The following is a 25,410-nucleotide window of genomic DNA, read 5'->3' as shown; positions in this document are numbered from 1 at the left end:
GTAACTATATTCACTTATAAACACTCCTTATTAATGCAAGATTTGATTTAAAACTATTTTTACTCAATAATACTACGAATTTTATTAAAATTCTATTATTACAAATGTTCTTCAAAACGTTTGTAATACCGTGCAGACTAAATGTGCGGGACGAAGTGGCAAAGGAACGATAATGAGAAAAGAAAACGGAAAAATCCCAGTCAACCAGCAATGTGGTTTGATAGACTTTTTGTAGTTTTTAAAAGAGTTAAATTAACCTTTGGCCTCCGATAAATCATAATTTTCAAAATTAGTGAAAATTTGGACTAAAAAACGCGAGTAAATAATAATGAAAATATGGAATAAACAATGGCGCGCTTTGGAAACATACATAGATATAGGATTTTTTTATAAGACATGTTATTTTGATATTCAAAGAAAAATGCTATTTTTAATTATAAACGATCGGATGCTTATTTCATTATAAAGAGGAAGGTATGTCGTTAATAGTGGAAAATAACATCAGACAAATGACCACCACGACCACGCCTACTGGACAATATCCTTTTCATGAAATTTTCCATAACCGAATTGCAAAGTGGCTGCCCTATGTCCTCGATAGCCTCACGAATTCAATCGTTGGGGTCTTGAATCGACCCTGGGCTGTTGGCGTAGACCTTCTCTTTCACGTGGCCCCAAAGAAAAAAGTCACAAGGTGTTAAATCACAAGATCTCGGTGGCCAATTGTGATCACCTCTTCGAGAGATAACACGGCCCGGAAACTTTTCCCGTAAAACTTCAATAGTTTCGTTGCTTGTGTGGCACGTAGCGCCGTCTTGTTGAAAATAAACGTTGTCCAGATCTATACCATCCAATTATATATATATGTATATAATTGGCGCATACACCCTTTTTGGGTGTTTGGCCGAGCTTCTCCTCCTATTTGTAGTGTGCGTCTTGATGTTCCACAAATTTTCGCCTGCAGCGCTTATTTGTTTGAAAAAAAAAAATAAAAGAATTTTTGTAAATAAAAATGTTTATAAATATAACAAATTTTTCGCCAGGGTCACTTATAAATTTTACGATAATACAGCATTTTCATAAATAGTATGAATTATAAAAACTTAGTTAAATGCTTGCTGGCATTCTTTTCGAGCATTTTCCAGTGCGCCATGCCCTTCCAGGCCCACCAAACACATATCATGATTTTCTTTGGATGAAGATTCGGCTTGACTCTCAGCTTTGGAACCACCCGCTCCTTTCTTTGCTTCATATTAACCATTTCTCATCTCCCATGACGATTCAATACAAAAAGCGCTTTTTATGACCGTGTGTTGCTCGATTGGGGCGAGATGCTGAGAAGCAATTCGAAGGCGACTTCTTTGTTTTTTTTTGTTTTTGTTGAGTTCGTGAGGCACCCAAGCTCCCAATTTTTCGGCAAATCCCATTGAATGAAGGTGATTGAAAATCGTTACATGATAGCAGTTCATTTTTTCCGCCAATTCACGACTGGTTTGCCAACCGTTTTCCTTCAAAAGGGATTTTAGACGTTCTTCAATGAATTCAGAAGGCCTTCCGCTATGGGACGTGTCATCGACGTCAAAGTTGCCATTTCTGAACTTTGCAATCCATTTCCGTACTGTAGACTCGTCCATGACACCTTCTCCATACAAATCTTCTTCGCAAATTTCTTGGGCTGCTTCAGCAACTTTTTGACCTTGATGAAAAGCAGAGAAGCGCAGGTGTTGAAAAGGTTGATTTTTGGTTATTCCTGGTTATTCCTTTTCTAAGTCTCAAAACTAATGAATAAATAAATAACTCAAAAATGCAATTAACATAGTTTTATAGAGCAGAAAGAGTTATTTTCAATGAATACAAACCGCAAACAAATCGTTGTAAAATAAAAGAAAATATAAAAACGCTATGAACTTATTCCCCAACCTACTAGGTAGTTGTTTTTTAACGCTAATTTTTTTCTTATGCAGATGATTTAAAATTTTTTTCTTTCATAAAATATCTGAATGGCATGCACAAACTTCAAACTGATATAAATAATTTGCATCTCTGGTATACTAAGACCTTTCTTTAAATATTAGGAAACGCTTCAAAATCTCTTTTGCAAAAATTTATGTTTTGTTGACTTGGTACAGTATATCTAATAATTTGTTAGAATCTGTCGATGAAACAAAAGATCTTGGCATAATTTTTTCATAGAATTTCACATTTAATGGTCATACTGACCATATTTTTAGGAAATCTTATTTAGTACTAGGTTTTGTTACATGGAACTGTTCAGTTCTCTGATCCACTCACACGCCTTTTGTACGTTCCAATCTGGCATATGCTACGTTCCTTTGGACAGCAGTTCCTAACAGCAAACTTTTAATCCCTACGTCTGCGATTTCATTAATTTGCTGTAAGAAGGGCTTGCCGAAAGAGCTTAGCATATATAGTGGAAGAGACTTTCTTTCACCCTTTCCGCTTCACAGCTTCTGCAGTTGGGATTGAAAGGGAGGTTCAGTCTGGCTGCGTGATCCCCTACTTTCCAGTGACCTGTAAGGGTTGCAGTTATACGTGAAATGTTTGGCCGAAAGCATACTAACAGATAAGTCGTCCTCTGGATGTTGTACGACGGCCATGTTTTTCTTGCAGTACTACACGTATTTATTTGCTCTCACCTTCTTTCGGCTAAAGCATAGTAGAGCGAAACAATGGATATTTTTATTTTATAAAAGGGGTAGCAACTACCATCGCCTCTGTTATGTCTAGTGCCGAACCTTTTCTTGCTAGCTCATATGCTATCTCATTACCCTCTATATTCCTATGACCGCAAACCCATATCAGAGTAATTTGAAGCCAGTGACCAAGCCGCGCTAGTTCCTTTCTTCACTGTAAAACTAACTTGGATGACATGGAATTGAAATCTAAGGCCTTAATAGCTGCTTGACTGTCTGAAAAGATATCTACTCTTACACCAATTTCTTTGTAGTATTTTAATGAATCGCATGCACACTGGTATAGTTAGAAAGTCGGATTGATTTGGATAATTTGAGCGGCTCCGAACAGAGGCCAGCCCCAGCACCACCTCCATTCGGATCTCGGTGGAAAACGTACCATAAAGTCTTTCTTGAAGTTATGGTCGGGGACTGTGTAGTCTGATCTGTTTTTGAGCAGCGGGGGTCCCTGTAGGAGGATGTTGCTGTGACCGTACGACCTTATTGCCCAGCTTCCTATGTCTCTGAGTCTCACCGCGCTGTAGGCGATGATTGTTTTTATATGGGCCACCAGACTAGTGCCGCATATGTTAGTATTGACTTTACAATGGCTGTGTAGGACCAATTGGAAAGTTTTGGTTGGAGACCCCATTTTTTACCCAACATTCTCTTTAATCTCTGAAAGTAAGAGTAAGTTTTTGTAATTAATTTTTAGTGCTTTTAGTAATAAACTTTTTATTTACCCGTAGTCTGTAAGAAACTTGAACTTTCGTAGACTAAATTTAAATGAGTAAACCGAAACTTATATATTTTTATAAATAGCTTGATTTTTAGAGCTAAAGACGGCTTACTAGAGAGACTTTACTAAGCAAAATCGCCAGATAGACTCCATTTTATCGATATGTGTCCTATTTATTGAAATAATCGTGTAAAATGTTTTGGTGAGAGAGTTTTGGATCTACCGCAGGTGTTAAATATCTTTAGAGTAAATAATTATTTTGTTCTTTACAAATACACCAGCTTTAACCCGCGGCCCCGCTCGCGTAGGATTAGTTTTGAGGGATTTGGGATATGTATATAAAAAATTACAAACAATAATTTCATAAAAAATAATTTTTTAATTAATAACCATAATATTACAATACCCGGCATCCGTTGCTATGCCTTGTTGAATAAAATCAAAACAACCAATCAGAAAAATATCAAGCGAAATTATTTTTATAAATTTTCTATCTCAAACCGTTTTTGAACTTTGCATTTGGGTCATAGTTGAACAGTTTATGCGGATTATGAAGTCTAGAGAGTGCTATAAATAGTGGGAAATAGGAAAAACTAAGATTTTTTAGATTAAATTTAAGCAAATATTCGGTTATTAGTGACGAATGAGAGTGGTGGCGCGGCCTGGGGGCTGTGGGAAGGGAGTTCCATCATAAAAACATGCCTATAACCTTCATTGGGTGAAAATATGAATGTATACAAATTTTTACGTCATTTGGTGTTGTCGTTTCGTAGTGATGCGCGGACAACGTACAGACATTCACCTTTATAGTATAGATTAGCGATTATTTAAGGGGTTATACATATATAGTTAGAAGGCCGAATAAAAGCGAATTTTCCAAATTTTTTTTTATGAGAAAACTTTAAATTTATTGATCTAAACATTTGTACACAAATTAGGTTATCTTTTAACTGTATTTTAAGACTTAATATTAGTAAAAATATTCATTTGGAAAGGAGCTACAGCTGATCTCCGGGAGCTCCTCTCAAAAAAGACGTTTGGCGGTCTCCACTATATCTCTGAACTGGATCCTCTGAAATTAAAAATGAAAATCTAGTAATTAATCGAAGGAATCATCATTTTTTTGACAAAATGGCGGTTTCTCAAAAAAAAAAAATCGATTTTTGACCAAAATTTCGGCCTTAAACTGTTTATAAAAAAATATTTATCGGTGAGAAAAAAGCTCCGATTAATTACTAAAAAATATATTTAAGAAGCTCTTGCTAAAAATTTGAGAAAACGCGTTTAAAGTTTGAAAACCATTTTCAAGCACTCTGAAACGCCTTTTCAAATTTGCGTGTAACTTCGAAAATATTCCCCAGAACGATATTAAATTTTCTGTGAGTATTCTTACATAAATGCACATTAAGAAAAAAAAAAATAAAAAAAGTGTTTTTTTGAAAATTCTAACTGTATATGACCTCTTAAAGTATCGATAGCTAATTCTAAATGAATTTTCTAAGTCTAAATTGAAGTGCTTAGCAGACATACAACATCAAATGTAAAATGTCTATGATTTTATTTATTTACTCTATTTTTATATGAATTTTCAATATTATTAATTATATTTTTTTATTAATGTTTTGGATAAATAAACAAATTACTACTACTATTATTACTATATTTCCATATATGGTACCCAGGTTATATTAGATTGACGCAAATCACCATTATGTGAGCACAATTATGATGCTATGATGCCCTATTGCACCATTAGAGAATTGCTTAGGAATATTGCAAAAGTCTTGCAAAGTGTTATAATCTCAGATGAGGTGCGTTGATGAGTGCATCCGAGATTCCGCTCAACCGCAATGAAGTAAATATTATATGCCACATACATACATATGTATGTACGTAGCAGTGGTTATTGTTAGTTTTTACGTGCATTTGTATTAGTGTCAGCACATTTGATTACAAGTTAGAATTGTATTTATGAATCGTAATTATGTATTTATTAACTATGCCACTAGAAGCAGTAGGCGATTGTGTATGTAAGTATGTTTGTAGCTCCCACATATGTACATATGGTTCCTAGCTCCCGCTTGTTTGTTCAAAATACATACAGGCATACATACATATGCACATGTATGCTTCAAGGCACACACACGACATAACATACAAATCTAAACAAAGAGCGCAAGTGAATGTTTGTAGCCTTTCATTGCTACGAGTCGAGTATTGCTCCCCTTTATTGACTTCATAATATTGTGGGTCGACTGAAAGCGTCGGCTGCACAGCCAACGTCTTCTGCAAGTTGATTTCTTAAGCCAATGTTATTGCCGCTGTAGTTTTTGCCGTTGACGTTGCTGTTGCTGTTGCTGTTGATGTCAGCGTTACAATTCAGTTTCTCAATACCAACTCCAGCAGAGTGTTGAGAAACTTTGCTTACCGACGTACATACATACATACATATGTATGTGTACACACACATGCATTCGTACCAACATGTCTGTCCGCGTATGCTTATAGTTTTGTTTGGCTGCGTTGCTATACGCTTGTAAGCTGTATGCCTTACGAGTATCTTGGAATTGGCTTGAATCACTTCGGCATTTTTATGGCCTAAATCCATGTAGGCCTTGAGGAGTCGTAGTGTTCGCAGTTTAGTTCATCGCTCGAAATGAAGCGCGCGCGCAACTGAACGGAAAGGTAACGAGCGTAAAGTAAGCTATGCGGTGTGCGGTGTACGGTGTACGGTGTGCAGTGGCACGCAAGCGGTGCACCATTACGATTTCCCGACTTTGTGAGATGCTCGTAAGGTAGCAGTGCGGTCGGTCGGCGTTGCTGGTGGGCCGATGGATGGTGTGCGGCATGGTGAAGTGGGCAGCATGGTTTGGCGTCGTCGCTGCAGCAAGCAACCCAGCAACCCAGCAACGCTTGTCACTACACCAGCTATGGAGCCGCTTGCCGCTACCAGTGTGTTTTCGGATGCGGACGTTTTTGCACGTTCGCTCGCTCGCTCGCTCGGTCACTTGTTTGTCTGTCCGGTTATTCGTTTCGTTTTTGTATTAATTTTTTGTGTTCATATCGTTCGTAGTTCTTCTTCGTTAGCAAAAGATTCCTATAGTTTCTTATTTGTTGTTTTTTTTACGTATAGTTGCTGTTGCTGTTGTTGTTAGTTAGTTACCAATTGCATTTACTTTTGCGTACTTTGTTTTTGTTATTATTGCTTCCGATTTGTATACTTGCATTTGCATTGTTCATTCATTTCGGCAAACGGACTGCGACGGAACTCGTCGCGGGGTACGTGGGAAGCGCGTTACGGGTTCTGTCGAATAAGCAATTGATTCCGTCGTCACATCGCCTTCACTGGCAGGAGCTGCTGCTGCTGCACTATACGTTTTGATCGGTAATTGCTACGACCTACTGTCACAAAAAAAAAACAAGAGAAAAAAATAAAATAAAAACTAGCAACCAGTAGAACAATCATAGAGTATAGCAAGAGAAGCAAAGACCAATCTGCCGACCGACCAATTTAACCGAAACTCATTTAATGCACTGCTAGTGCAGTTCGGTGCAATGGAGCACAGCGTTGCTGCAGTGTGTGCTGGGTGTGGGCGGGGAGCTGAAAGCGGAAAGCGCTTATCATAGTGTACTACGCAGAGTGTGCGGCGGTGCCAGAGTGCACCTTGCCATATTACAAAATCTACTTGGAATTGCGAAACAAACACAAAATAAGCAAAAACAAAACAGAAGAAGTTTTTCATGAAATAACGAAACTAAACATCGAATCACTTTGGACTATCCCAATAGCATACGAACTTACTATATATGTACGTTTGTGTATGCATGTGTGTGTGTGTGTGTTTAGCATTCATGTTTACCTATGAACATTTTATGGAATAGAATTGAAGGTATCGCAACCAATTGAGTAAGTCCGAAGAGATGCGTATCTGTACATTGTGCATAAGTACATACATATGTGTGTGTGTGTGTGTGTGCACATACACGTGTAATTAAGGTGTAAAATTAATTGACAATACTTTTTGTTGCATTTACTTTGCAATACAAAGGTTTACAGCTCTTGCACTTCTCCAAAAACTTGTCTAACCATTTTGTGCTGCTCGCTGGTTGGGTTTGTGCGCTTGAAATGCGGGATTTACTTGTTCAATTAGAATATCAGCCTGACCTACTTACATTTTATGTGGCAAGGGAGAGTGCATGGTGCAAATGACGTTCGGGATTTGGGTCCCGGAATTATGAAATGTAAATTTTTCGAACGTTTTCTAACAAACAGCAGGTATTTTGCGGAGTTAATAAAATTAATATTTTTCATATTATAGTTTGTACAATAGAAAATTGAATTTATGCAAATGAAGTTCTGAAATATCCAAACGAGTAATCGTTCTCGTATTCTAGTACTCTACAATTTTCGCGCAGGACTTAGTCAGGAATTTTCTGTTCAAACTATTAGTCGAACTTCATTAAAAATCCATTCATCTCAAAATTCATTAATTTCGTTTTTCCAATTTATTTTTAATTTAACCCAGTTCAAAGTAAAGAAAATTTAGTATCGTTTTTAAAATAAGCAGTTTTATTTATAGAAAGGGGAGTGAGATAGCGTATTTTAATCGTGCGAGTATTTAATGTGTAGGCGCCCATTTATTGTCATAGGTCGTTTCAAAATTCTTAAATCTACAAATGGTAATTCATACATACATATATATCCACCTATACACTTGCATCTGTATTGTGTTTGCGCAACGCGCGTTCGCTCAGCCCATGTTTGTATGTATATATACGCCCTGTAGGAAAATGTTGGCACAAAGATAGCACAAGCGAACCAGTCTGGTAGTGACTGTGTTTTTAACTAATAAAATGAAATAAAAGTTGACTAAATAAATTTATAATCAGTATTTTTCAACAATAATACCAATTTTTTTATCAAAAGGTTAAATAGTATAAATATATATATTATAAAAATAAAAATATTCCAATATGCACACACATATGTACGTACAAATGAGCCGATGCACAGCAAGCATTATTTGCTTACGTCTTCAAAATTGCCTAAACAAATTAAGTTTGTTAACCTACACATATTCAGTTTTATGCTTAGCTAAGCAGATTGGCGGCCGCCGTAGCCGAATGGGTTGGTGCGTGATCACCATTCGGAATTCACTGAGAGGTCGTTGGTTCGAATCTCGGTGAAAGCAAAATTAATAAAAACATTTTTCTAATAGCGGTCGCCCCTCGGCAGGCAATGGCAAACCTCCGAGTGTATTTCTACCATGAAAAAGCTCCTCATAAAAATATCTGCCGTTCGGAGTCGGCTTGAAACTGTAGGTCCCTCCATTTGTGGAACAACATCAAGACGCACACCACAAATAGGAGGAGGAGCTCGGCCAAACACCTAACAGAAGTGTACGCGCCAATTTTTTATTTTTTTTTAAGCAGATTTTTTTCGGTAGCTGAAAATTGGAATCCTTATATATTTGTACACTTGGGCTATTTTTTGTTTACAATTTCAGTTGGTAATTGTAAATTTTAATGAATGAAATAAAAGATTGTAAGAATTCAATACTTAAATTAAAAACAAATACGCCTAATAATCTTTTTACACGAACTGAAAAGAAAAAAAATTTTTTTTTACACGAATTGTTTTGTTTTAACACGTTTTCCCATATTCTATTGAGTGAATTTTTCTTAAATCTCATGGAGCAAATAGAGTGAAATTTTTCTACGCATGGACGAAGCGTTTAAATTAGTCTTAGGAAAAGTCTCTGAGACTCGATAAATTTTGCTCTCGCCATTTAATAATTTATTTCTTATAACCAAAGCGCATTCATTAAATGTGACGAACAACAGTATTTTGTACGTTTGATTGTCAAACCATTGTCAAAGTAGGAAACAAAGAATAGGTTCGCCTTGTTTCATTCTGGGCTGAAATCCACATGAACCCGGCGAAAGAAAAAAAAATCAGCTGATTTACCGATACCACCTTTAAGGGGGTATTCTGGTCTAGACGCCTTAATTTTAGGTATTTTTAGAACTTGGATAAAAAAATGAAAAACATTTTTACTATCCATTTTTTATGATTTTTATTAATATTGGAAAAGTATAAAAAAAAAAATAAAAAAAAAAAATAAAAAAATCGTGGAATTACAGGCCGGCGGAGTGGGGGCTACATAAAAAACGGTGCTCCATGGTTGATATGATTCCAACCCTTGTAATGATCTAAAACAAACAAATAAAAAAATTCTTTATTAGTTAGAATGTCGCTATCGGATTACGCCAAATCAAAGAAAAAAAAGAAAAAATGTTTACCTTCTTTTTTTACCTTTTAAAATTTTTTAAAAATACTACAAACTTAAATTTTTCAAAATCCAAGGCAGGCGCGATAGACAGATGTATAATAATAAATTCTTATCAAACTTCAAAGCAAACGTTCAAGTATAACTTGAGATATCATGACGACCATCTCAAAAAAAGTAGTTTTCAGAAAATCGCGTTTGAAGTTTGAGCAACAATTCCAATAGAATAACTTAGATCATAATATTTACTACTCACTCTGGTTTAATCGGTGATATATTTCCAGTTATATATTATAGAAGTATAAAGTATATAAATATATGTGTATGCATAAAATAAATAAAGGTTTTGTGGGATACAAAAGATTTTCTGGAAAGAACGAGTCCTCAAGTCGTCCGGTAACATCTGATGTTCATCGTGCGATTCGCTTCATTCGGCCGGCTTAGACCCCACGTCACAAAATCCGCTGTATCTCCGAAAATAATTCGAATTTTGAAAAATCCGTTGAAGGGCATATTTTTGAAGGTCTAAACTTTGAAAATATGAAAAAAATCGATATTTTCAAATTTCTAGACCAGAATACCCCCTTAATAGATTCGCCTTGCTCGTAATATATTTAATGAATTATAAACACGAAATAAATTCTTAAGTGAACTCTAAAAATAATTTTTTAATATTGTTTTCACCTAATTTTCTTTTTGTACGAATTTTTTGGGAACGCATCTATCGTGTAAAAAGAGAATTTGGTGTATAGCCATGAAAGCGGTGTGCAAACCCTACGCCACTTTTCCTAATTTGTAATAACAAATAGTAACCAACTCTTACATAATTTAAGTTTTTGTTACTCAAAGTATCCCAAATCCTATTTAAGTCAAGGGAGTTATCTTTGCAAACACTTTGTCATTTTGCTGTTTTTCTGTTGATATTTCGAAAGCATTTGTGTGTGGAATTTCGCCTAGTCTAATGCTGCACTTAGCAAAAATTACTATCTCACCCGCATTTTTAATTAATTAAACCAATTTAAAAGATCTTAACCAATCAAATATCTTAACCAATAACCAAGAACTTGAATAGGATCATAAATTAAGTTTTCTTGCTGAGTAGAAACGTAGAAACAAATAATTATAGATGATATAAAAATAAGTGACTTCCTTCATTCCTGAATGATTGCTATTGCACGGGAATAACTAACTATACACTTAAATTCCAGCGTTAGTATGGGGCTGAAATAAATCCATTATTTTCTCGATAGATGGCTGTAGTGATCGTTATCTCGTAAAGTATCGATCTAGCAATTTCAAGTTTATGCTCGTGGTGAAGGTGACATTGTACACTAAAAAATTCTTTTGCTGTTTTTTATTTTTAAGCCATTCAATTGAGAGTTACAGGGTGTTATCAATAGAAGCCAACAAAGAGAAAATTGGGTACCTTTTACATTTTTTCTTTGGTAAAGGCGAAAATGTAAGCCAGACGCGGAAATTGTTAGTGCTGTTTATGGTGCCGATCCTCTAGAAGGTAATTGCGTACAATTTTGGTTTGTCGATTCCGTTCAGGCATTTTTGATGTTAAAGAAAATGTCGATAAAGTCCAAAATGTCGATAATATCACAGAAATAATCGAAGTTGACCGTCATGCTAACAGTCGTAGCTAAAGATCGACCATTAAACAATTTTAAACTATTTTCGCAAAACAACAGGCAAAAACAATGGATTTATTTTTTCCTCCAAATAATACTTTAAAATTAAGAAAAAGTTTTCTTCTAATAGCGGTCGCCCCTCGGCAGGCAATGGCAAACCTCCGAGTGTATTTCTACCATGAAAAAGCTCCTCATAAAAAAAAACAATACCTGCCCTTCAGAGTCGGCTTGAAACTGTAGGTCCCTCCATTTGTGGAACAATATCAAGACGCACACCACAAATAGGAGGAGGAGCTCGGCCAAACACCCCAAATTTTACTAAGCAGCAAACGTTGATTATGTTTCTCGCAATACCTTTATGTAATTACGTTTAACACGTATCAGTCCCCTGTGTCAATTTGACAACAACAGTAGAATATATCTTTTTATTCTGTATTTATTTTTCCATGCATTTTGATTTGTTCTCCATAGATATACAGGCATCCATTGTACAGAAATACAAATAAAAACACTTTTCTTCTTTAAATTTTTTTTGACAGGCACCCTAGGCGTGAGTTTGATAGGCACCTAGGAGTGCTAGGAGTGGTATTTCTGCTTGAGCATATTGGCGGGGTTGCTATGGCAAATTAGAATTAAAAACTCATTAACATTGGCAACATTAAAAACATTAGAATATTGTCAAAGAAAAATTTGAAAATAATTTTTTTTAATTGGAAAATTTACAATAACAAATATTTTTAATACATTTCTTAGTTATAATAATATTTTTTTATTGAAAAACATCTAAATTTAAACATAAATTTTTAGACTTTTTGATATAATTTTCCATGAAGTTTAATAATTTTTTATGCAATCATGTTACGTTATATAAAAGCGCGTTTTGGAATCAGATGATCTCAGCTGTGGGCATTTATTGACGACCAGCTGAGAGTGTTTTTACCTATGTAACTATGCAATGCGAGCATCTCTTGCTTTTCCGTTTTTTATTGCTTAAATTTGAAACTTTTGATGTTGTGGTAAATCTATATTTTTTGCCAGGTACTACTTTCTGTAGTTTTAACCTATATAAAATATAACCTGCTGAATGTTTTCGTTTTCTGTTAATTCGCATGAAGATTTTATGATTTCCGCAACAAGCCGTGTACAAAATCAAAATCTGAAACTAGTATAAAACCAAGAAATGCGTGTAGGAACAACTGACGCTTCCCCACTAAACCTCACCTCTTACGCTATGTACAAAATAAATAACACAGACTTCACTACAGGGATATCAGTTCGTCACCAGTGAATTTTCCTATAAGGCACTTACCTACACAAACTTAACTTCATTTGTGTATGTTTCGTTACACACTCGTGGACACATCGTAATCAGATGGTAATAATAACAGAACGTGTGCTTTCGATACGAATAGTTTTCGGTGTTTTCATGTCATGTTGCATGAGATTGGGACCACAAAAAAACAGAAAAAAAAACAAAACAGATACGCGAAAAGACCAAGACCAAGTGGAATTAGCTGCGCCAAACAATCAAACAAACACCAACATTAACGGAGCTCATTGCGGTGGTGGCGAAGCAATATTTGGGAAAATTTCGAAAAATATGGGTTTTACTTCACAAACTCAATAATTAAAAACATTTCGATGCTATGTCTATGTATGCTATGTAGAACAACAACGTGTTATGTGCTTAAGTTTTCTGAAACAGTGATATACAAAATCTATTTAATTAAATTTATTAATTTTTGCTAATTGTTTGGCAGGAGGATGAAAATATATTTTATAAATAAAATAAATATTTGGCGTGAAATGTTAGGTGTTTGGCCGAGCTCCTCCTCCTATTTGTGGCGAGCGCCTTGATGTACACAGGGAACTACAGTTTCAAGCTGACCCCGAACGGCAAATGTTTTTTTATGATTAGCTTTTTCACGGCAGAAATACACTCAGAGGTTTGCCATAGCCTGCCGAGGGGCAACCGCTATTGGAAAAAGGTTTTTCTATATTTTTGCTGTTTCATGCACTGAGATGCGAACCTATGCACTCCCCAATGGTAGTTACACCTCAACCACATTCGGCTACGCCGGTCGAATTTACTCTTTAAAAATAAGACTGATTTTCTGAGAAGTTATCGAATTATTTATTCGTTAATTTTAGGCGATTCTAACGCTAAAAAATCAAGTACTGTCAAGCAAATATTTTGAGACAGGCATTCGACTAAAGAATTTCGGGTGGTATGTTAGAAAGTTGATTTATTTATTACAAATTGCAATTTAAAAAATATGTTTTACTAAAATTGAGGAGCAAAAGAATTATTACCTTAGCTGGAACATATTTTCAAGACGAAATAGAATTTGCAAGTATGGCAACTTTTCTCAAAGAAAAAGGTATACCGGCATCGGATTAGAGCGATTCTGGCAACAAGTTTCGGTAGGCTAAGCAGACATATTTTAAGGTTAGGTTAGGTTAGGTTGACCTGGCTGGCTGAAATCCATCTACTAGAGACTAGATTTTTCCACCTCCTGTCTATCGTCCTTTTATTCTCGCAACTATATTATTGTACATAGATCGTTTTTAAGGGTCTTAACTGTTTGGGGACGAGTGTCGGCATATATCCACCCAAGCCGTTTTACCGTTCCGGATGGGTGTCGGCATATAGTCGCCCAAATTAGTTCATTGCTGCAAGGCTCGCGACTTCTGCCGTTAAGAGCGATAAGATACACTCAGGTATAGTGAAAGAGTCACGTTTTCATTCAAAGACATTAGGGACCATTAGCGATGAAGTCTTATCTTCCTTATAATGTAAACTTACGATGTGAGGTGACGGTAGAGTCAGAACGAATTTCAGTTCTTCGATTCAGTCTCTCAGTGTCATTGCCAGAGGAACCAGCAGGCTTTTTATATATTTTATCCTACGCACGAAGGCTAAGCGATCTAGAGTTGATCCGTTAGATAGTGACAGTTCTGACGAATATTACTTTGAATCTGATAAGACGGAAGATGACGGCATTACTTCGTCAAGTGGAAGTGAAATCCGTGCATTAAGGAATCCACTCAGGCATTTCAACACTAGCAGTGATAGCAGTTTGTTTATAATTATTTTTTGATTTTATGAACATTTTTTCTTGTTGTAAATAAAATCTTATTTTTTATTAAGTTCAACGTATTTATTTTCTTTACTGCGCACTCCAATACCTCTCGTCCTCAGCGACGCTCGTCCGTGGAGCGGCTCCGTCCCCAAAGGGTTAATATGTCGTTTTCTTGTTCAAATGGCATGCAAACTGCGCTCTTGGCAATGTCATCTACAGTTTTAAGGTTAATAGGCATGAAAAAAGAAAGTACAATTCAACTATTTATAACAAATATTTACAAATTTCAATAGGTGATCTTATGAAAATGAAAACTCTAATTCAACAAATTTAGAGACTTTATTAAACTGAATGAAGGCTCTGATAATGGGAGCATTTAGAGCATAAAAAGATTTTGAGAGGCCAACATAGAAAAACGCCGGACTACGAGCAGCTCTGGTCGGAATATTAAAGAAAATTCTTCCAGGGATCACCGGGCAGTCAACAGCACTACGGATTAAATCAATAATGAAAGGCAAAGTTAAAATTATTCTCCTGTTCTGCAAATATTCTAAGTTAATCAATAAGCAAAGCTTTAAGTTTAGCAAAACAAAATACTTAGGCAATGCACTTGAATTTGTTTGCATTTTTTCAATAAGTAAATATAAGCAATTGTTTCACAAGAGTCAATATAAAATAGATTTTTATCCTTACTGAAAGGAAATGTTCTAATTCATATTTTTAACAAATGTCTTTTGCGGACCTTCTTGTACTCATATAACCTCTAAAAACATCTTCACTAAAAAAATTATTGCATGACTTTAGAAACTAACAATTTTTGGGCCTTAATTATACTTAACTGTCTGCTGGCTGATTTTGCATTCAGATTTTTTCCTTTTGTTGTAAAGCAACAAAAATGTTATTTAGGGGTTTTCAATATTTATAGCTTAGACAGATTGACGCGTTTATAGGGATTAACGGCTTAATTCGGAATTATCTTCGGAATTCAGTGCAACTAATGCGGGTTGACAATTAGACTTATCTCATAATTTAAGCGCATTAGGAGAATTTTCGATGGCTACACGGCAGTTAATATTTCTTGTGAATGAAAAATAATGAAACTTTTAAAGAGAAAAACAAGAAAGACTGTAAGCAATGCTAGTTTTCACCAAGCCGTTCGAAATTATATTAATTGTTTTGAATTTCGCAACTGCAATTTAAGATGTTCTTAAATAAATTATAATTTCTTAGTATCAGGGCAACTTATATCTGTATTTATTGCCTGCGGTCCATTTTTAACTTGGAAAACTAGCCAATAAGCAAATCACCTGTTCACTAATCCGCTTAACAACCGTCTGTCACACTACAATTTTAATCAGGCCGGCAATCTCGATTACCGCCGCCATCTGTCTAGGCTATAAGGTAACAATTTTTACGTCTTTATTTTTTAATGGATTTTGAAATTCCTCTGAATTAAGTTTTTTCTAAATTAACTCTTAAAACTGGTAAGCACCGGAAACGTAATAAATGTTATAGATAGTTTTATTTTATTTTTATTTTTTAAAAACTTAAATATCAATAAAATTGTCAAATAAACAAAAAGAAACGCAACTCTAGCAACGAGGGCTTTCAGCTGGCTGGTGAAGAATTGCTGGTTTATTTACGTCGTAGAAGATCGGAATACTTCAGAAATCTATAGATTTTGGAAATGTTAGAATCGGAAGGCTTAGTTACCGTTAAAATGCCAATGTCCTTACCAATCTAGTCCACGGCAAAAGGCTACTAAGTGCAGTAAACTGACTGGAGTATTACCAAATGGGCACAAGCTTGGTTGCCTCCCTTGTAGTAGATGTGCATTATGTAGTGATTTCACTGTGACCAATTACCGTTAGTTATTTTGTCGATAGTATTTAAATATGTGTTGAAAATGGATTAGGATAATTTAGTATTTGGCTGAGTATCTCCTTTTTATTTGCTAACTCAGATTATGGGCAAGGTTTTATAATTCATTCGCAAGTGAATTTCACTGAAATTTTATGGCAACTGCATTGAAATTCACGCGGTAATCTGTGCGTATTTTTCCTTGGTGTACATAAGTTTCGTATGCGTAAAAGTTGCCCCCCAGGGGTTACGTATGCCATGAATTTGTTACGCATAGTACAGGGTGGCTGATGAATTTTGCTACATTAAGAAACTCAAATAACTTTTTTTTTAGTGTATGGAATTCATTTATTTTTTTTTCAAGTTGAAGGTCATTAAATTTTATTAAATGTAGCTTAACTAGTTTTAAAAATAATTGAATTTAAATGCCCCCCATGCTCGTTGACACAAGTGCGGCATCTTAGTAAAAAGTTGTTCATTGCTGCCTTGAGAGTTGCGACAGGAATAGCCGCAATTGTTGCCCGAATGGATTGTTTTAGTTCATCCAAATTTGTTGGCTTTGTTTTATAAACTTCTTGTTTACATAAACCCCACAAGAAAAAGTCAGGTGCAGTAAGGTCAGGCGACCTGGGGGGCCAACGAAATTCGGAGTTTCTTGAAATCAGTTTATTGGGAAATTTTCGTCGCAACTCTGTCATAACAGTCTGGGCTATGTGAGACGTTGCCCCATCTTGTTGAAACCACACAGAGTTGAAAGGAATTCTCTTTCGGCGTAGTTCTGGATAGAAAAATTCTTTCAGCATTTTCAAATAACGGTCTCCAGTAACCGTAACGGTGTGACCATTTTCTTCAAAAAAATAAGTCCCGACAATACAGCGTGAAAAAACCGCATACCACACTGTCACGCGAAGAGAATGCAATTCCGTCTCGTGGAGTATCTGTGGGTTAGAAGTACTCCATATTCGACAATTTTGTTTGTTCACATTGCCGTTTAAATCGAAATGGGCCTCATCAGACATGAAAAGGCAGTTTAACATGTTTTGGTCTTCTTCCACCATTTGCAGGATCTTCTGGCAAAATTCCAAGCGAATCGACAAGTCTGCTGCATTCAGTTTGTTAACCATTTGAATTTTGTAGGGAAATAAGTCTAAATCTTTGTGCATTATTGTTTGCAAAGACTGTCGGCTGACACCAAGTTGAGCAGATAAGCTTCTTGTTGAAACCCTTGGATTGCTTTGTATAGCTGCAGCTACAGCATCGATCGTTTCCTCCGTCCGAACTGGTGGGTTTCGATGATAAGGCCTTCTGGCGACTGTTCCTTGCTCAGCAAAATTATTCACCAGTCTCATTATGATCCATCTGCTCCGGGGATCGCCGCCAAACATCCGCCTGTACTCTCTCTGTACCAAAACTACGGACTCCTGTGCGTGATAGCGGCGGACTATCCAAATTCTTGTTTGCGTGTCCCAGTTATCCATTTTAATAAATTTTAAAGATCAATCTGCAAATTAAAACAAAAATGGAACAGATAACTTAAAAAGAAAAAAAGTTATTCAATTTTTTTTTGGTAGCGGCTTTCATCAGCCACCCGTTACATTTGTATAGACTTACTTCATACAAATGCGTTCATCTACGTGCATGTGTAGGTGTATATAATATTTATGTAGAATATTGCTAGCGGATTGTACGCGCGAATGTGACGAAAATGTGTGTGAAAGGTATTTAGATCAAGACTCCACAGATTCCAAGTTTAACCCATATGAAGAGCCCTACAGTTTTATGCAGCCTCCGAACGGCTGATGGGTTTTTACGAGAAGCTTTTCATGACAGAAAAACACACGGAAGTTTGCTATGGCCGCTGAAAGTTAAGCCCTGCAAGAAAAAGTAATATCCAAAGAGGAGATCGAGCACAGGAACTACTGCCTAAGTATGCATAAAAACAAGCCGCAAAGGAAGATTAATTTTTGAAGTTGATTATAGAACCTGTAGTCATTAACCTACCAGCGAGATTTTCAACCCACTAACGAATATGTATGTATGTAAATACAGAAGTACAAACAATTGTACAAGCACATTTTATGGTTTGCAATCCAACATTGCACATGCCATTCCATCCAGCACCACAAACGCTTGTCTGCACATTTGGGACACACACACACGCATACAGCCAGCAAATAACTAGCATACTAACGCCTTCTAAGTACCAACTATAGTACATTTGGCAGTTTGCTACTCATAGGCTCATGACTATACTGGTTTTAAGGCAGCGCTGCCAAGCAAGAGTATCGAATGCGACAAGTTAAAATGTTTTGCATTGTAGGGAGCTGTGCTGGAGCAGCGACTGCGGCGACTGAGGCTGTTGCAATGATGGCAGTGGCAGGCGCTCCGACCAGATTAGCTCCATCATTCTCGCTAACCTGTTACGGCAAACTTCTGACCAATACGCGCCAACAAGCTGCCAAAAGACAGAGTATACTTGGATTTAAAAATTTTCAGAATTTGCCGTTGTGCTGCTGTTCTGACAAGCAAAAAAAAAATTAAAAACACCACCAACATTGAAAGTGTTATTAAAGGTGCTCCGCTGCTCTAGCCGACTGCATGCAATAGTCAACGTAAGTGTACATTAAAATAATAACAACAACCAGTCTGCTAGTCAACTGAACTAGCTGTAGCAGTGGTAGTGGTGCAAGAAACGCATTGCGTCGGTGGTGTGGCCGACTTACTGTTGCTGCCCGCGCAAGCTAATGAGTGCGGAACGAATAGGAAGGAAGGGAAGAAACGGAAGCGGCCAACGGTGAGCGGTGAGCGATGAAGCAATGGGAGCAGAAGTCGAGTATGAAGGTGCGCTCGTTGCTCGTTGTTCGCGATGAGCGATATACAATCACAGAACGAATATCAAGTGCCGAGCTTTGCACTGCATTGTGTAGCGCTGCGGTGTGGCGGCGCATTGTGGTACAATCAACCAACACACGAGAAGGCCCACTCCAAACCTGTTGACCTAATTTTCAATCGTGCGTCGTCTCGCGTCAAACATTTGCGCGTCGCCGCTTCCAATGAGTTTACGATTAGCACATCGTCGCCATCGCTCTCTATCGCTATAACACCATTCGAACGATTCGACTGAGCAAGTGTCGTGGTGAGCAGTGGTGAAATTCGAGCTGAGCACGCATATGTATGTATGGGGGCTCTTTTGCTTCCACAGCGGCATACTGCCAGCGGCTTTAGCTATAGCGCGGCTGACACTGACGTTTACGCTGCCGTCGTTTGTTTCAGTTTCTACCAAAGTGGTATTCCCTGACACACTACCGCCTGTGATTGCATTGTGCGATATTTTGGATTCAGTCTATGTTGTTGTGTTGTGCCGAAAAGCAAAACATTAGAATTAAAGACGCGGAACGCGCGTGCCAACGCTCACCAAAATCCTCGTCACATGTAGTCACTCATCGAACGCATTCGTCCCATCGTTGATTCGGTTGTGTGTCGCACGCATCAAGCGCATCTGTGAAGAACGGTCGTGAAGAAACAAACGCATATACACTACCACATACATATCTATGTATATAATTACAAGTAGATGAGTGCATGGATTATTTTGTGGATTGTGCAATAAAGTTATGAAAAGAATTGCTGAAGACACCAGTAACTACCGAGCAATGCAAAATTACAAGCTTCTGCAGGCCTGACATCAGTATTTCGTAAGGTGATTGGCGTCAAGTTGCATTGCAAAGAAGAACAAAATCTAATGAAATAAAAATGGAAAGTAGGTTGGGAGCACGAACAACATAGACTTATTGATGTGTGCCTATTATACACATATACATATAGAGATACACTCACATAAATTTGTACGTGGGACATATATATGCACATTTTTGTGGCATACAATAGCTAACAACATTTGGGGGTGCGGGGGCGGAAAGTCTATTCTCACCATTAGGTGAAATCGCAAGAATCCGGTCGCCGCCACGGAAACGATGACGATGCAACGATGGCAGCCATATGCTCTATGCCAATATATTGTTGCAGTGCGTCAACGTAAATATACTTAGTTGAAGAAATTATTATTATATTTATACTTGACACTATTATGTGTTTGTGTGAACTGCAAGTAAGTCAATAATAGAATAACTCCTGGTTGAATTTCGATTTGAGTTCTTGCTGGTCTTCTCGCTTGAAAATATGTTTTGCTAAGGTATTCACCTACTTATTTGTGGGCTTCAATGTACTTATGAATGCCTATGCACATATGTAATTATGTACATACGTACATATGTACCTACACACATTCGTACTGTACCGTGTATCGTGTTGTCGTTGTTTTTGGTGCTGCTGCAGCTGGTTTTCTAGTTCATATCTACAAAGCATCACGGCCGCAAACCAAGACTGAATAGTCGCTCCACTACTTCGCCACAGTTGAATGCTGACGAAATATGAGCACAACGGCCAGCGACTACGCTGTTGGACTGTTGGCCAGATGGCCAGATCGCCAAACAATCGTTTGGTCAGCTAGACAGTCGCACACTAGCTGCCATTGCGTGAGAAGAACATTGCAAAGAAAACGTAACGAAATGAGTAAAAATGAGGAAAATGCAAAATAAAAAGATAATAATAAGTCAAAGTGGGCACACGACTGTAACAAGCGAGAGGAAAATTAGGTCAACAAAACAACATGCTCTGCTTTCGAGCTCAAGCACCAACCAGTGCCACCACGTTAGCGCTCATAACGAGAGTCGTCAGAGAGACCGAATATGTATGATAGCTAACAAAGCACGTTGTGCCACTAGCAAACGTTTGCATGGCGCTGAAGAGAACCACCGCACAAATGAGCCAGTGGAAATTCATTTTAAATTCTGCAAGCATTGTAGCCTCTAAAAAAATAAATGTGTTTAATGTGTGGAAATAATATTTGTAATATAAAAATCACCATTTTTTTAACCATGAAATATGTGGAGAGGATGTTTTCAGAGAAATCTGGTTTAATATAATATTTGTTAAACCACTGCCTCGGTTCTCCTACTTTTCCAATGGGAACTCGAAATGAGGTTGTGCTCAGTTGCTTTCTCTCCTTCCTTCGCGCTCTCGGCCAAAAGTTATATTGTACAAAAATAAATAACAACACTGTGAATAAACTCATAGTAAAACTAGCTGAGAAACAAAACGACCAAACATTAAAAAAACGACAACAATAACTACAATGTTTACCCTCATTAGGTTGAAACGACCGTGCAGCTTGAGCAACGTCCAACTATAAAAAGTGAAGCATACAACTACAACACACTGTGAATAGGCTTTTACGGGTGCTTCGAACCGCGGAATGAGGAGAGCGGCAATAAAATGTTCCGAAGCGAAGAGTTGCGAATGATAGTGGAAGTTGTAATGATAGAAGTTACAACAACGACAATAACGAATTTAGTGACACAGTGAAGCCGCGCATATTTACTCACAAACGCTCACACAAACACAAACGCTTTTTGGCTAGTTGGACATTTCGTTGGTTGATAGTCTGACTAAAAGTCTAACTGGCTGGCTGGCTGGTTGGCTCATTGGCGCACTGACTGGTTGTTTGGCTTTTGTGGACCCCCGACTTACGACTGCCGATTGATGTTTGTGCTGCTATTGCGGCTGCTGACTGTCGTCATTGATGTTGTTGTTGTTGTCAATGCCGTTGTTGTTATTGTTGTGCTAGTGTCCCACATGTGTGCTATGGTGAACTATTTTTGCTCCACTTGCTCTTGCTGTTGGCCATGGCAAGTGTTTCGCAATGCGCTGCTGCAGTGCCTACATAAATGAAATCATTGCGTCGCATTCGGAGCAACGCCACGCTATACATACATACATATAGCAGAGTGGAGCGCGAAACTGCCGAACGAACTACCGTGCTGACAATAGCATTAATTTCTCTCTGCGCTGCTCCGTTTTACGCTGCCTTACCTTAATGAGGCAAATTCCTGTTCCACTTTCTAACTTGGGAGTATGGCGCGAAAAGCGCGAAACTATAGTGTATTACAGTTAAAACTGATTCTCATTCACCTTTCATTTGTATTTATGCACATTGTTGTTGTTGTTCTTACTCGCTGAGCAACTAATTCTCATTGTCGAGTTGTGTTTGTTACATACGAATGGGATTACATTGCTTGCTGACGATGAGTAACAGGAACAATGTCACCCACTTTCAAAAATCTGAGGCGACAAAATTTATGTCAAGTTCCGATAACGTCACATGTTCATACATACAAATGTATGTATGCATATACATATATACAATATATACAGTAATTTTGTATGCACAATCGCTTGTAGCTCTTGCACGTGCCCGATGTAATTAATTTGTTTTCTCTTGTAAAGCTGTTTAAGTACATAAATAAGAGCATTTAAAATTCTAGTTTTCTCTGTTTGCAAATGCAGCCAAATTAAAACTATTGCGCTAAGTATTTTAAAAGAGCACAGTTTGAGTTATTATTGGTAAAATTATTTAGAGTTCGCAAGACCCTCATCATCTGGTATCCAGCTTACTAAGACCGTATTCTTGGTCTCAGAGAATGAAGCACAAATAAACAATTTCCAGTCTTCGATTCTTTAATTGATACATTTTTATATTACAATAGAATTCAAAATGAGTTGTATCTCACTCAATCTACATTATGTACTCGTTGATACCCTACAGTTTCTTAAGCATTCGGACAGATGCTGTAATTCACTTCTGAGTGAATTTCAATGCAATTGTCAGGAAATTCTATTCAAGTTCACTCACAAGTGCTTTACAGAACTTTCCCGATTGACTTTTTGAACGTTGTGCCCATGGCTAAAAATCTATGTGGATTCATGAAATTGTTTCGCCGCAAAAACCGAAAAAGACCCACCGAATTTTTGTGATAAAACAAACTTCTCAGAAGAACTATCTGCCGTTCGGGAGTGGCGTTGAAAATGTACGAGTATACCCCGCGACAAAACGCAAGCATATCAACATTTAGACCAGTTTTGACCTTTTTTTTTGAATATTCATTATTTTTGTATAAAGATAATTGTATAAGAAAAACCATGTAAATCCAATTTGAAATTTTAAATGAAAGTTTTAAAAACTACACAAACCTTACAACCCAACTCTACGGTTTTTAATTCGAATTTTTAGAAAAACTTTGCAGATATGCAGTTTTAAAGCTTATTAAAACTTAGTTTAGTAAATTTTAGTTCAATAAAATTTAAGTTTAAAGTTGCTAAAAAACTCCGTTGCCTTTGTATAACTGTTTTCCTTGATGTGCTATCGTTTGTTGCGAGTTGTGCTTCACAAATCACAAGAGAAGCCCGGTTGTTGTTGTTGTAGCAGCATAAACATTCTCCTTACATGTAAGGGGAATGCTGCTGAAGTGACAGTCCTTGGCCGGATAAACCAGTGACGGTCCGGGTCGTTCCGATAACGCAGAACCGATATCGGGGAACGGTCTAAAGATCTTCTAAAGAACGATTGGTTAATAAAACTCTACCGGACTACCTATTGCTAGATTTAACACTACACCATACAACATAAAATAATCGTTAGAGACGAAAAATATAGAAATGATATTCATGATGTAACCGAAATATTTGTACTCATTTATTAATTGAGAGGTTGCTATTGAAAGGGAAGTAATAATTGGAAAATTTTATTTGGGGAATTCGGAATTTCGATCCCAGTTTTTGTTTTTATTCAAAAACAACCATCTCTGAAATTTAAATCGAGAACTATGCTTACATATTCAGCCTTTATGCGCCCGTAAAGTCTTTACCAAATTCTTGAAAAAGAGCATCAACTTATAGAGGCCCGTCATCAAGATGGTAATAAAAAATCGGTAATAAAATCTAAAAATATTGGTTCATTGAAAGAAATATTTTCTTAAATCGTCTCCTCGTCAGAGTATTATACAAACATACATACATACCCTATGATCACAAAGTACCGGGAATGTTTAAATAAAACAAAACAGAGTTAAATTTCAGGCAAATTAATTTTATCTCCTTCAAAATATGACCCGTCTGAAGCAACACCCAGTCCTCCATGCATCCCTGGCAGGCCGAGGAAGGGATGGCCTTCAGCTCCTTCGTCGCATTCTCTTTAATCTCCTCTATCGACTGAAATCTCCTTCCACGAAGCGGTAACTTCAACTTGGGAAACAAAAAGAAGTAGCACGGGGCCATATCAGGTAAATATGGTCTTGCACGATGGTATTTACTTGGTCAAATAATCCAGCACAATTTGTGCCCGGTGCGATGGCGCGTTATCATCATACGAAATCCAAGAATTGTTTGCCCACATTTCCGGCCGTTTGCGACGTACAACATTTCTCAAACACTTCTTTATTGACTGTCTGGCCCGATGGAAGGTACTCATGGTGCACTACGCCTTGACAATCGATGAAAACAGTCAATTGAACATTCCCGGTACTTTTTGATCATAGGGTACATACATACATACGTTATAATGCGTTGGTGCTGGTAATTCTTCAACAGTGTTTAGTTTTTAATGTGGAGATGTTTGTTGTTCAATTTATAGCTTCCATAAAATCTTAAGCTATTAGTCTGGCATTTCATTCCAAGTTCCAATAGTGAGTAAAATTATTTCTAGTCGGAACTTCTGCCTTACATGTCAGAAGGGAACTATCACATTACGAGTATTGTGGAAAATTAATGAAACAAATTATGCACATACGTATTTATATCCATCAGCTATTTCTACTTAATTTTTATTTTCTATCATTTTGTTTAATCAAATAACTCAACTACCCACCCAACCAACTCAACCCACCCACTTCAACTTTGGAATTTTATATTTATTAATTTCCTTGAATTTATTAGGTTGTTCAATAAGTTTTGCGGTTCGATAAGAGAGGGCGTCGCTACTAGCCAACATTTTTTTTGTTATGTTGGTTCACATGTGAACGTACGTGAAGTCACATTGCAATCTGTCAGTTCACTCTTTGTTTACAAGCCATTTGGTATCGACGTGTCAGAGTATTTTCTACAATGGAAAAAAATGTAGTAACGGCAGAATTTTTATTTTTGGAAGGTTTAACAGCAAAGGAAATTTATGAACGAATGTTGAAAGTGTATAAGGACTTTTCGCTTTTCACCATCAAT

At 37.0% G+C, this 25,410-nt stretch overlaps 1 protein-coding gene across 7 annotated transcripts in view; it reads left to right on the top strand.

The window, feature by feature from the left end:
- LOC128868700 (ikaros family zinc finger protein) overlaps window positions 1-25,410 on the top strand; it is a 50,780-nt gene that overhangs the window by 781 nt on the left and 24,589 nt on the right. Inside the window, exon 1 of one of the 7 annotated variants that reach the window (XM_054111109.1) lies at window positions 6,406-6,817. The exons of 5 other annotated variants lie outside the window; for them this stretch is intronic. The gene's annotated coding sequence lies outside the window, so the exon portion shown is untranslated. Of the gene's footprint in view, window positions 1-6,405; window positions 6,818-19,649; window positions 20,000-25,410 lie in introns of those variants that run through there. One more of the 7 variants, XM_054111108.1, reaches the window with a different exon arrangement.

This window comes from Anastrepha ludens, chromosome 6 (assembly GCF_028408465.1).
Source record: "Anastrepha ludens isolate Willacy chromosome 6, idAnaLude1.1, whole genome shotgun sequence".
NCBI classification, from domain to species: Eukaryota; Metazoa; Arthropoda; class Insecta; order Diptera; family Tephritidae; genus Anastrepha; species Anastrepha ludens.
The sequence above is the reverse complement of the archived record's forward strand: the minus strand, read 5'-3'. Positions and strand labels throughout refer to the sequence as shown.